The sequence below is a fragment of the Agelaius phoeniceus genome, chromosome 6 (assembly GCF_051311805.1).
Source record: "Agelaius phoeniceus isolate bAgePho1 chromosome 6, bAgePho1.hap1, whole genome shotgun sequence".
NCBI lineage: Eukaryota > Metazoa > Chordata > Aves > Passeriformes > Icteridae > Agelaius > Agelaius phoeniceus.
The window spans coordinates 7,764,798-7,778,673 of record NC_135270.1 but is presented as its reverse complement, the minus strand read 5'-3'; positions in this window follow the sequence as shown (position 1 = coordinate 7,778,673).

Below are 13,876 nucleotides of genomic sequence, written 5' to 3'. Positions count from 1 at the left end.
AGAGCCAAGGCTGATATTCTTTTTCAAGCAAAGGTTGGGAAAGAAAAATAAAGCCACTCTAATTAGGGATAGAAATTAACAGTATTTTATTCTGTGTACAAACAACTGTGCAAAAATTGGAGAGCTTCAGCTTCTACCAGCAACTGAAGACAAGGAGGGTCATAAGCACTACACAAATGCTTTTTCCAGTATTTGAAACTTTTTTTTGGCATATTTTCTTTGTCTATTTTCCATATCAGAGCAGGCCCCATTTCTCCTGTTCATCACCATAAGGTACTTAGAGTTACAAAACTGAGTCTCAGGAAATGTCAAATACAACGAAGAAGAAAGAGAAAAAATTAGAAAAGAGAAGAAGCTGGCAACAAGTTCTCCTGTGGGTCACATTCTCACAGTTTTGGCAAGTTCTTGTGTTTCATCCACTAAAAACATGCTACCACCTCAGCTGCCCCTGCTGCTGCCATTGCTCCTCTGGTGTGTGCCACCAGGGCATTGTCCATGAAAAGAACACCTCCTACAGCACTGCATAATGTCACTGCCAGTTTGCAATGTGAAAAACCTCCTCTGCTCTTGAAAAACACCTCTGGAGGTTTGCCCCTTTCTTTCTTAACCACAAAGCAGATTGTGAAAGAAATTGAATATAATGACTTTGATGAAGAAAACACAAACTATTTACTATTGCAATGAGATATTCAAGGATAATTTTGAGGATATTAGAATTTATAAGTTGGTCAAAAACCTGAGAGTATAATAAAGATGAGGTCCTCCAATAAGAACAACAACACTGAGAACCCTCAGTGAAGGGGAAATGCTACTGGCATGTCAGATATAATCAGTATTTAATTCCAGCTCTTTGAATGATTGACAGACACAAATTACCAGAATAAAAATTATAGTTATCATTAAACATTAAACTCGTAGGGAATTGACAAAAAAACCCAAACCAGAAGGCATGTCAGTAAATTTAAAATACTTTTTAAAGTATTTTAAAATTGTGTGTTGATTCTGTATGTTGACAAGAACTGGTTTACACCTAGTGAAAAATTAATTCTTAAAAGAATGGAAAAAATAATATCAGTCAGATCACTACAGAGATATATCTTGGAATCTCCATGAAGATTACAAAGATTATAAAAAACACAAGATTTTCAAATCAGCCACAGTGAACATTAAGGTACTAAAGACTGTAGGAAGAAAGTGGTTAAGTGTTTATGTTAAAAATGAGTGTAAATGGGATCCTCCCTTCATCACTTACTGATGTTTAGGAATATATTCTATCATTGTAGAAATCTGAAAATCTATCGTATCTCAATATCCTTTAGCAGCAATACAAATCTGGGAAGTGTCTGAAGCCTGAAACAGTGCAAGATAAGGATTAAATTATAAACTAGTTTATATTAATAGAAGTTAATCAATTGTCCAACTATCTGACCAACAAGATACTAAAGCAATTTTCTGTATGGTTGTTGAGGGAAAGAAACCTTAATATTTTTAAGATGAAGCTTGATCATGTAATGGAAGTGAGTATGCAATGTGTTTGTCTGAAGAGCACCAGAGTACACATCTGGATTCACAAGTTTATCTCTAGTCCTAGCAACATGTGAGATTACTTCTAAAAGGAAAAAGATACTTTTGGGAAATATTCTTCATGCAGGCTTCTCGACATCACATCCACAATGTGATGCTATTATTGTTTTCTTTAGTAAACTGGATTCTGCTAAAGAAATTATAGTCTTTGGCTTTCTTTTACAGTGAATTTATAAGGCAGAATTCCTAAGAATTAATCTTCAGACTGAATAGGGCTTGCTCCAAATGTTTCTCACCAAGTAATTATTAAAACTGGGTCTGCTTGTGCTTTGGAATCAATGTGTATGCCTTTATTTGGATTTCAGGTCCACACCAAGTATGGTAACAGCAGGCAGCTTTCCATAATTGCTGATTCAGACTGGCAGGTACAACAGTATCTGTTCTCTTTTTTGCCCATATGTTTTCTGGTGGTGAAAAAAAATTTAATCTCTAAATAACCAAGTGCATCCTCTGAGTTTCAAGAGTATGAGAAACGTCTGTGAGGATCAAGATGAATCATTTGACCTACACATATTTCAACAAATCAATGGGTGTACACCAGAAAGTTTTACTGCTGTTAGCTTTTAGGCTACAAAATTATCAGGTAACAAAATTATGTCATTTATTCCACAGAATTTTCAGCAACAAACTCTGCTGGACAATGACTAAAGAATTATTCTGAGATTTGAAAGATTGAAACTGAGCTCCATAGAGTTATATAGGCTTCTTGTGTGTTCTTGTGCATGTTCTGAAGGTCATTGAAGTGTGATGCAAGACATCTACCCTTTCTTTTCTGGCTATGAGGATATTTTTTCCAGTTCTTTCGTCTTTACTCCTGAAGCAGATCCATGCTCAAGGAAGATCACAGAGGACAGGAATTGCTGTCCTTGTCAGACCACATCTTACTGCTTCGACTCCAACAGTGGAGAAAAGTGAGCTCCTGTGGAAGAGCTCAAAGAAGGCAGGAATATGCAGTAATTCCCCTGTTCATACTCTTCTAGCTTCCAACAATTTTCAGCTTGGAAAATTCCCAAAGCCTGCTGGTATTTGTCCACTTAGTTATCATCAATTAATCTCCCTCCCAAATGCTTGTTAGTCTCCTCTTGGCAAAATACATTTTGTCATCCAAGATACCCTAAAGCAAACAATTTCACAGGCCTAATACAACCATGACTTCCTTCTTGCTTTTAATGTTTTGGGATTTTTTTGTTTGTTTCGGGTTTTTTGTTTGGTTGGTTTTTGTCAGCCTCTCCCACCCCAATATGATGGTCCTGATTTTCTTATGTTGGATAAGACAAATGACAGTTCACTATCCTACACATGATTTTGAAGACTTCTGTCTTGATTTAGCTGCCCTAATTTCCATGTTGAAGGTCATTGTCTGCTTGAGTCATTCTATTCTTTAGAATTCCTTGTCTCTGAAGGTTTTCTAGTTCCAGTATATATTTTGTGAGGTCAGAGGACCATAACTGTCCATGACACTTCTGGTATTGAACCATGGATGTATTCAATGGTTTAATACTGTTTTCTTTCATTATCTTTTCCTATTAATGTAATTTCAAATGTTTGATTTTCTTTTTGACCTTTGCTGAGCACTGGACATAGCATGCATCTCTATATTATGATTCCAATGCCTTGTTCCTAAATGGTAGTGCTGATCTCAGAGCCCATCATAATGTACATGAATGTGGAACAATCTTCCCCTTATGTGTGACACCACATAAATAAACTCAAAGTCTCACAGGCAGTTTATATATATAAATAATTCACTCCAGAAATGAGGACCAGAAATAGTAACATATCAGTGTCACATGGAGAAGAGACATCAGGTTCCTAATATCTACTTCAATAAATAATTAAATTCTTATATTACTTATTGATTGGAAAGGAGTAGCAAATCTCACCCTCCCTGACTTAATGCTCTCTGGACTGTAGGCTCTCCCCTTGTCTCAAACCTGCCTTCTCTCTTGCAGACCTCCATGAATTTTTAATTGTTCAGCATAGCTTGGGGCAGCAAAGGCAACAGATGCTGACAATGGATTATTGTACAGGGTTTTACTGGCTGGTGGCTAAAAACAGAAGGGAGGGAGGGAGAGAGGAACAGAAAGGGGAATGAGAAATGGGAAGCAAAGAGAGGGATGGAAGGAAGGAAGGAAGGAAGGAAGGAAGGAAGGAAGGAAGGAAGGAAGGAAGGAAGGAAGGAAGGAAGGAAGGAAGGAAGGAAGGAAGGAAGGAAGGAAGGAAGGAAGGAAGGAAGGAAGGAAGGAAGGAAGGAAGGAAGGAAGGAAGGAAGGAAGGAAGGAAGGAAGGAAGGAAGGAAGGAAGGAAGGAAGGAAGGAAGGAAGGAAGGAAGGAAGGAAGGAAGGAAGGGAATTCAAGTCTGTAGCCTACATTAGTAGTAGTTATTAGATTAATTTTTAATACTAATACTGAGTTATTAGATTAATTTTTGAGCACCTGCTTCTGCTCTGTTCTGAAAGAAGATTGGCCTCAAGTCAGAAAAAAAAAGCTGCAATGCTTGATTCCCATGGAGAGTTCAGGACTGAACTGCGGGAAGCAATGCATCAGTATGCCTGTCATCTTTTTAATTCCCAGAAATGACATGAGTTCAAGCTATGTCTTTCTCATCATGATTTCCTCTTGGCATTTTACAGCTCCTTGGTCTACTATTTCTGCCTTTGCACAGCACATCATCACTAAGCCTGACTTTTTTTGTGGTGTGCCAGTCCCAGGTAACTTTGTGATTTCCACACATTGGCAAAGAAAACAAGTTAGGATCTGCCAGGCTGGCATCATGAGACCCAAGGAACCCTTGCCACTGTAGTCTCTAAGTGGAACTGAATATAAAATGGCTTTCTGTTGAACAGTGAAGATGTCAAACTTATTGGATTCCTCTTAAATAGAAATAAAATGGCTCATTATTTTTAAAGTAAACATTTTTTTTACATGGCACCTAAATTCCCAAATGAAGTAAATCTTGGCACAAAGGATGAAGCCATAATAAGTATTTTTAATATGTGGTGCTTTCGGAGCCTCCACAGCAGTACATGCAGTATCCCATATGTGAGCTTATCAGGGCAATGCTTTCATTCATGTTTCATTTCTGGGATTTTATGCTTTCTTGGGGGTATGGTTTATTCTACACTGTATGTACAATTCTTAGTGTAGGGGGTCCTAATCACAGTTACAGGCTATAGTAGCTTTAGCAATGTAGTGACCACTGTTTAATTTATAAATGAGGCTTTTTAGTCACTAGTATATACTTTTAAGATATTTTTCTGTCTTACAGAGAGAAAAATACTTTCAAGATTGTGGTATTTCTGGACACCACTGCTAGTATCCTAACTTCAAATATTTTCTTCCCTAAATGGGAAAAAGAATCATGAATAAGATTAGCAGTCCCTCAAGGTGCTTTAAAAATCCAGGCCTTTGGCATTTATGTGTTCATTTGCAATTTAAATAAGAAGGATATAGTCAAATACCCTGTGCAACTCTGAAAACTATATCTTAAGATTTATGGCAATGTATAAAAAGCTGAAAAGGAAATTGTTTCCCCAGCAATAGTAAGCATTATTTATCTGTGTATTTAGCTGTATTTTGATTTTACAGCAAAGAAATAAAAGTGCTGGTAAGCCTACTGACTTTATCATTGAAATTCCTGTCAAATATAGGACTGTTGTCATGAGTGGTAAAACTACTTTTGCTCAGCTATGTGTTGTGCATGCTGTGCTGAGCTGTAATGCAAACTAAAAGCTTTTTTTAGGTATTTAAAATAGTTCATTGTTACTAACAGTTACAAACAACCAGATTTAGTTAAAGAAATATGGCTGGATTTAAAGATCACAAAGCCTCCAAAGACCTAAAAATAATAAATTCTTTAGGGGGTTCTGGAGCTTTTAAGTCTGTTTCTGCAGTACAGAAATCAGATGTGGATTATAAACAGGAAACAGTGCCCTAATAGCTTACAGTGTTATTTTGTATAATGAAATTGTGCAATTCAATGTGTATAGTGCATAGTATAGTGCCTAAATCTGCCCTTCTACAGGTCCTCATCGATTTTATCATTGTTAAAGTACCTCAAAACACAAAGAAAATGACTTTAAATGTTTTTGGGCTATAACATACTTCAAAGACATGTATAGTATAAGAATATTCTATGCAACACAGCAAAGTTTTCAAAGGGGCCCAGTACACCTTTGGCTCCAAAGATGGAGAGGCCTTCTGGAAATGGACCAGGGCAGTTCTGCTAAAGGAAGGATTACTACTTTTGAGAACCCTTACCAAATTAAGGATCATTGCATTTTAGCACAATGTTTGAGCATACAGAATCAGAGGATCCAGAATTTAATATTTAATCTTTAGCATTCACAAAGCATTAGTCAAGCACGAAAAACTGAGTGTTTTCAGGGAAAAAAGTAAAAATTTTTGTGAGTCAAATATTAGTTAATCAGCTGTTTGCCTGTGATGAGACTTCACTTTTAACTTTCTGGGCCATAACAATGCCATTACATTATGCTGTCCAGCTTTCTTCCAGATGTATGGGGACTTGAAACTGGCATTTTATTTTCAATAGAAGTTGGTAGCTCTCACAGAACTGTCTGAATCAGAAGGCTTCTTTTTCAGCAAAACTGCTAAGCATGGTTCCATTTTCAATGCAGACAGTTCAGAAGAAGGCGTTCAAATGAACTTCAGTGCTGCCTCTTGCAGTTTCCTAAGGTAAATGGGCTTAGGCCATACCACTTTCATTAGGGTTCCACCTCTTCTTGGTCACCCTGAGATGAGACCTGAACTTCATCCAGTTTGGGTGTTCCCAGAGCTGAGTCCAGAGCCTCTGATGTATTATCACATCTGCCTTCCAGGGTGGATGTCTGATATGCAGCAAGCTGTAGAAATGCTAGGACTGGTAAAAGGTTTTTACAGAGGGAAAGTTCATTATTTGCAGAGTTCTACAGAGATGCTTCAGGACTGCAGCTTTGTAGGCAGGCAAGCACAAACAATACATGTGGAAACCCAGGGCACCACAGGGAATACTTCTCTGTCTGCTCTGGGGTGCCCTGACCCCCCAGGGCAGCACTGACTCTGACCCTCATTCATGGAGAAAGTTTCCCAGACTTCAAGATAGACTGGAATCCACCAAAGTGTGAAATAGATTATAGAGAGTAGTGTGGGTGTATCACTGGGTGAGAAATTGAGGGTTTGGGATCTTTAGGATGTTGTGGATGGAAGCAAGATGGAGGGCACAGGGTGTCATCCTGGGTTTCTCCTTCATGCTTCTTCCTCCTTCTTCTCCATGGGTTTGGGTGGCATTCTGTAATTGGGCAGAAAAGTCCACATTGGGGGCTCTGTGGGATCAGTTATTGGGTTAAAAGGGAAAATAATCCAGGTGTCAGTTCTTAATTGGATGGTTTAGTCTTAAAAGACCTTGTACCAAGAGATTGTTGGCCATTTTGTGCCTTCTAATGAAAAGCTGCAGAACTCACAGAGTGAGACTGTTTTACTGATAACAAATAATAAACACCTGAGTCCAAACATGAATTACTGTCTCAAGTGCCTTCAATCCAGACCCAGAGAAACTGATAAATACAGAGAAATTATGCAGTCCTTTGAAGACACCTGCCACAGAGCCTTTCTGTGGAGTCAGACTCAAAGTTTTTTCAGCTTGCTTCCAATAGCAGAGTCTGGACATGACAGAGAAGGGATTTTTTAGCAAGGCCAACTAAACCAAATAGAAATAATACTGTCTTTTAAGAAAAAGAAAATATTTTTGCCTTTCTCAGCCAAAAGCTGGAATACTCTGCTTTCATTGAAATATCATTTAGTTAAAAGTCAAAAGAGGTGTCAAGAATAAAGCAACCTGTTTTGGCACTTCTGATCTGAAAGTTTGTGGTTTTTCTTACACACCGAGTGGAAACAAAATAGAATGTTTCAAAATATTTGTTTTCCCAGGATTTTCATTTAAGAAATTCTGAATTTTAGATACATTTTCCCTAAATTGAATAGGAATAACTGCTGAAGTCTCCATTTTTCTGCAGGCTGAATTTTCAGTCTTCTGTGTAGCATTTAGAGTGTTCCACCTGCTCAGAAAAGAACAACCATCTTTGGTCTACAACCTCACTGGACTGGTGTGCTAAGAAGTAATTAAAAACCTGTATTATTGAGCTGCAATTTCCACTCTCCTGGGAGCATGAAAAAAAAAAACCAAAAAACCATTAAGGCAGTAATAGATCCAGCAGAGTCTCAATAATACTTTCAAAAGTGCTGTCACATAAGGTAGTTGCAAGATCTGTGTTATATTTGTTGTTTGGCAGGCCCAGGATCAGAAAACAAACAAACAAACAAACCCACCAAGTGATGATGTCTTGAAATATTCTAAAATAACAAGACAGATTTAGCAATCTGAAGAGAATCATTGTATAGCTTCATGGTATCTTGTAGTCAGTTCTTGCACATCTTCATCTTGCTCACACAAATAAAGGCAGGCAGCTTAAGGAAACCTTTGCCTCAATGTATAAAGAAAATATTAAATATGTATACATTTATTAACCCAGCTTGTTTGACCACACCTATGATTTCCTGCTGTTTACTGCAAATGCAAAACATATGTAAGGAGAATAAAAATGTATAGATTTGTACACACTGTATGTTCATACAGCTAATAAAAAGAGATTTGTGGTTGAACATTTATTTAAAAGAAATATAAGTCAGTATAAAATAATTTTAAATGAAATTTAAAATAATAGATGTTCTAACATAAAAAGATAACATAAAAACATAATATTCATAAAAAATGAATATTAAAAAACATCATTTGCTGTAAAATATTAAAATTAGGTTTGCTTTTTGATTAGGCAGAGAGATTTCGGCAATATTTACTTATCCTAAGTTTCCTGCTTTTATGTGGGCAGCGTAGGTACAAAGCATCAGAGCCACAGAATCCCCTCCTCTAAATTCCTTGATGCTGGCAAGCCTTGCTCATTTTTCAGGATGCTCTCTGCTCCACTTGGTTTCACAGTGGCTGTGAAGCCAGGCTCCAAAGCCATTGCACAGCACAGATATTTGCGCATATAAAGGGATGGAAGCCAGAGAAAACTGGGAGAGGGGGGCTGGCTGTTCCCATCTGGAGCTATGAATGTGGAGCCTGACTCTGGCCCACAGGGGACATCCACCCCAGTGTAATAAGGTTTCCTATACATCTTGTTAAGCCAGCATTAGACTGAAAAATGCCAGTTTTCATCCACATGTCACCATCTCCTGAGCCCTAAGCTTGTCCTAAGATCTCATAAAATACTTGCTTCCACCTGTTTCCACCAGTATCCCCTGGAGTTCACCATGGATTTAATTGCCTGCCAGTTTTTATGTCTGCTTAAACTACAAGACCTTTAAATAATTTATGTCCTAATTACTGTTCATCATTTTTTAACTAGAAGGTTCTATTGCATTCACACAAAAGAAAATTCATGGGATTGATTCTGGGGAAATACTTTCAAGGAGCCATATAAAAATAGCAAGTGTGATCACAGTTTTGAAAAATGAACTTAAACTTGCTCAAGTAAAATTTCATAAAAACATTAATCATTCCCTTCTGATATGGATCATATTAATTTTGGCACAGATTTTATTGAATAATTTAATGTAAAATGTAATACCTCAGATTTCTGGGAGACCTTTGTCTGTATTGATCATCTCAGTCAGGGCTACCATTGTGCTTCCAATTTATATTCCTTTTTCCCAAGCAGCAGGATTAAACCCAACTAATGTTTCAATCAATCTCTACTAACACAACCCCAGGCTATCAAATTCATCTAAGATAATTTAGAGCAGAAGCCTGCAATGCCTCTGAGCTAAAGTTCAGAATTGAACTTCTCTTTTTGGAAGGGGATCTTCATTGTTTTTTTCAGGACTACAGTACTTTCAGGAATAAGCTAGTAATGCTTACAGTTGCTCTATGATTTGTGACAGGGCATCTTAGGGAGAGGGGAAATCATTTTAATGGAGCATTGTAAGTTTCTTGAGTTCAACAAGTTAATGGAAGACACATGTCTGGAATGATTTTACTGTTAGCATTTTGTCTGAGATATATACACAAAGGAGAAAGAGAAGATGAAATTATAGGACAAGGGTAGATGAATGGCTTTTTGAAGTTTTACTGTTGCTACCAGGAATAGCTGTAACTCTTTTACAGTTTCTGGTATTTCTGTTAAGCATATCCTGGCCATTATGTTAAAAAATCTGATTGAGTATCCATACACAATTGCTTCTCGGGTTTTGCCCAACTGGGTCTGTTTAAGAGAGTTAAGGCCAAGAATTCCAATGGTCTATGCAACCAGAAGCTCTAAAAAATTAATTCCTTGTGAATTTGAAAAACACATGCCTTTGTAGACAGAATTAGGTGTTGCAAGAGACATTTGGTTATTAAAATAATCACTTAAGAAAATAAAACTGTTAGAAGCTGACCACTTGAGAAAAAAGAACAAAAATGACTGCTCAGACATATATTTTTATAACTTTACTTAAATGAGTAGTACAGCATTTATGAGTAAATTTGGCAATATGTGGATGTCTTTCCTATGTTTGCGTGTTGGATCTGACTCACCAGTGTTGTTCAACACCAATCTCCAATTCTTTCTTCCCTGGAAGCCCTTCAGGCCCAACATGTCTGGCCTTTAGGGTCGTGAAATGCCACATTCCTGGACAGAACAGGTGCTCACAGCATCATTAAATGAGACTGTTTAAACACATGTATTAATGAAAATAATTGCATGTTTACTATTGCATGCCCTGGTGTCCATGCCCTGCATGCTGGTGCCTGTCTGCATTAGGCCACATAACAAATACCCTGTAGGCATGGAACTGGGGAAAGAGGCTCTTCAATACATGGCTCTTCAATATTTTCAGGACAGACTATTGGCATTTCCTTATACTCAAAAGATTATGCAGAACTGTCAATGTCAATCCACTCAGTTGTGGAATTATAAGTTATATAGGAGATAAAAAATTTCCATCTGATTTTCTGTATACCTTTTGGAGCAAATGTGCTATGCTCCACCCTCACCCCTCCACAGAAAACCAAAAACCAAAAACCAAAAACCAAAGCAAAAAGCCCAGTACTGTCAAAGACTGCATATTTAGATTACACAACTAATTTCTCAGTTGCCTACATTGAGCTTTTTTTTACTTAATACCTCATCACATCTGAGCTTGGCCAGCCTACTTAGGAAGTGTGGTTCAGTTTTTCATCTAATACTGAAAAAGGTGGCAAAGATTTCTGAGCCAATTTTCTTCCTCTGCCTTGTCCAAAGGCCTAGCAGATATTCTGGTTTTTCCCTTCAGCAGAGGCAACATATGGAAATAATACAGGACAGATATCAGTCCAAGCCATTTTTATGCTGTTTGAAACCTGACTGTTCAGGCACCGGGAGCAATTCTTGACACAGTGCTCTCAGCTGCCGTGTTCTCCTTGTCCAAGCAGTCAATTCCTGCAGCCCAGACAGAGAAAATACAGTGACCCACATACTCTGTGGCCTGACAGATCAATGTCTCTGCCATCCCCAGGCAAAGAGCATCTCTGTGGGTATCTGTAAGGAACCAGCACTGAGCCACCCATGACTATCACTGTGATATTTTCTGAAAAATCCCTTCACCAGGATTTCTTCTCCTGGGAAGCTTCAGCTTCTCCCTGTTTTGCTGCTTTGGAATGTGATTTGGAGAATTGTTTACCCAGCATGTGAATTGTTTTAACTTAGTGACCAATCCCAGCCAGCTGTGTCAGACCCTCTGGTCAGTCATGGGTTTTTATTTTTCATTCTTTTCTAGCCTTCTTTCTGTATCCTTCTCTTTCTTTAATATAGTTTTAGTATATGAATAGAATAGAATAGAATAGAATAGAATAGAATAGAATAGAATAGAATAGAATATCAAATCAGCCTTCTCAGAACTTGGAGTCAAATTCTCATCTTCCACCTCATCCTGGGGACCTCAGAACACCACCCATGGCAGCTGCATTCAGTGCAGTGTCTGGGCACTGGGTGACACTGAAGTCTTTTAAGGATGGCTCAATGTCACCCTATTTCTCTTCACAGAGAAAAGCAAGGCACAATTCTTCCCAAGAATATTTCTGAGATTCACATCCTCTGAACCTCAGAGAAAGGGAAGACACAATTCTTATCATTTGCTGTGCCTGTGTTGTGCCAAAGCAGAATGCAACATGGAGATTGTTTACCCACAGTGATGGTGTTTTATTTCCTTGGCCTGTCAGGACCAGGTGTGTGTGTGTGGGTGTGTGTGGGGACTGTGAGTGACAGCCACGAGATTCTGGGCAGTGTGAGCAGAGTTGAGTGCTTGGCAGATTCAGTTTAGATGTAACATAATATAATGTAACATAGTATAGAATAATATAGTATAATAAAGTAATTAATTAGCCTTCTGATAAGATGGAGTCAGATACGTCATTGTCTCCCCCTCGTCAGGGGCAAAAATATGAACTATAGCTAAATTCTTTCCACCTGTTCTCAGAGAAACAGACATGTGTCAAAGCATCATCAGACTCCCACTTCCACATCTTCTGCCCAAGCATGGAAGTATTCTGCCTTGCAGAAGCATGTTTTGCATGGTTTCAAGCATACAGCGGGATAACTAGAGCAGTCCTTAAAGTCAAATAAATAATTTTATACGAATTCATGTACGCACATTTTCTCTCTCATAATTAAAATTAAAATGAAATAGGTTTATTGTCAAATTGCCTCAAATACAAGAATTTTGCTTCCACCGTATTTTTGGTTCAAAATCAGATAACTGTATTCACTACTGAAGGTACTGATGTGTATTAATGAAAGGAATGAAAATATGCAACCTCGTTAGCAATGCTAACATTGCTTTGCCAAATGCTTCATCCAAATAATTTTTATATCAACAAGGGAAGTTCAGAGGATGTTGCTGTAATAAATTATTCTTCGTGAGGGAGATTAAAGTCCTCTGACAGTGCCCCATGTGTTGCAACAACTGTGGTCTGTAACAGTTTCATCATGCTGTGGTATCCCTTGTTGATTTATTACCTAGCTAATGGTCTTCAGAGGGGAGACTTGTTAATAATTTTAATTCACTCCACACTCAGTTCAACACAGAGTGTTATGTGTACCATCAAATTGTGAATTTTAACAGCTCAAAAGCCTGACTGAGCACAGCTCTCATTTACAAAGAATTAATCAATAGCTAAAGGCAGGGATCTTTTTCATACAGAGAAGCACCCATTAGGATCCTGAGTTGTGTCTCTTAAAGCAACACAGACTTTCAAAATCCTTTATTAGTATTTTACAGGACATAAGGCGTCACGGCATTTCTCACACAGCAACAACAACAAAAGCCTAACTAACTAGTTAAAAAGACAGAACCCTCTTTGTTGCATGCTAAGTCTTTTTTCTTTCCAGCAGAACTCTTCATAGAACAGTTCATGAGCTGCAGAATAGCAATTTCTGTGAATATTTAAAAAAACCATAAAAAATCAAGTATGTGCTTAATGTTTATATTAAAAGTAGTGTTGTGTCTTGGGAAAAAAATTGTTAATTTGTGCAACACAACCATGGAAGATATAAGGGGGTTTTTATTTTCCTTAGGTGAATTGTGCTTAATCACTGACTGAAAAGAAGACCATTCACTATGAAAAGAACTCACACATTTTACAGGAGTTGTTCAGGTAGATATTCTCAGAAGTGATTATGAATTCAGGGGCCCAGCTGTTAAAAGAAACCGCTAATAATGTTGCCGTGTAAAAAAGGGGGAAATATATATACATATACATACATACACACACACACATATATATACATATATATATATACTTTTAATAGCATAGATTTAAGTTTCAAGTTATCTAAAAGTTAATTTTGATTATATGCTTGAATCTGTCTGGGATTAAAGCAGAAATTCTATTGACTTCAAAGAGCACCTAAAACCAAGAGCATTGATTGGAACAAATTTAGCTTCAATAAATACACTGGATTACACTGTAAGCTTCAAAATTAAATCCTGCATTTTATCTCAATACTGGCATTTTAAAGAAAGTACTGAAACCCTAATGTGCAGTGAGAGTTGGCAGGAGGCACAAGTACACCTGTAACATATTTGAACACTCTTATTTAAATTGCTGATTACTATTAGATACTAAGTAATGAGGATTTAAACATCTATTTCATCATCTACTTCTCTCCACTGAAGGAAAAACAGCAGCAGAGCATTAAGATGTTCTAATCTCCTTTGCAGGATGAATCAGATTGGAAATGTATTTGGGTTGATGAGATACACATCTTCATTCCTATTC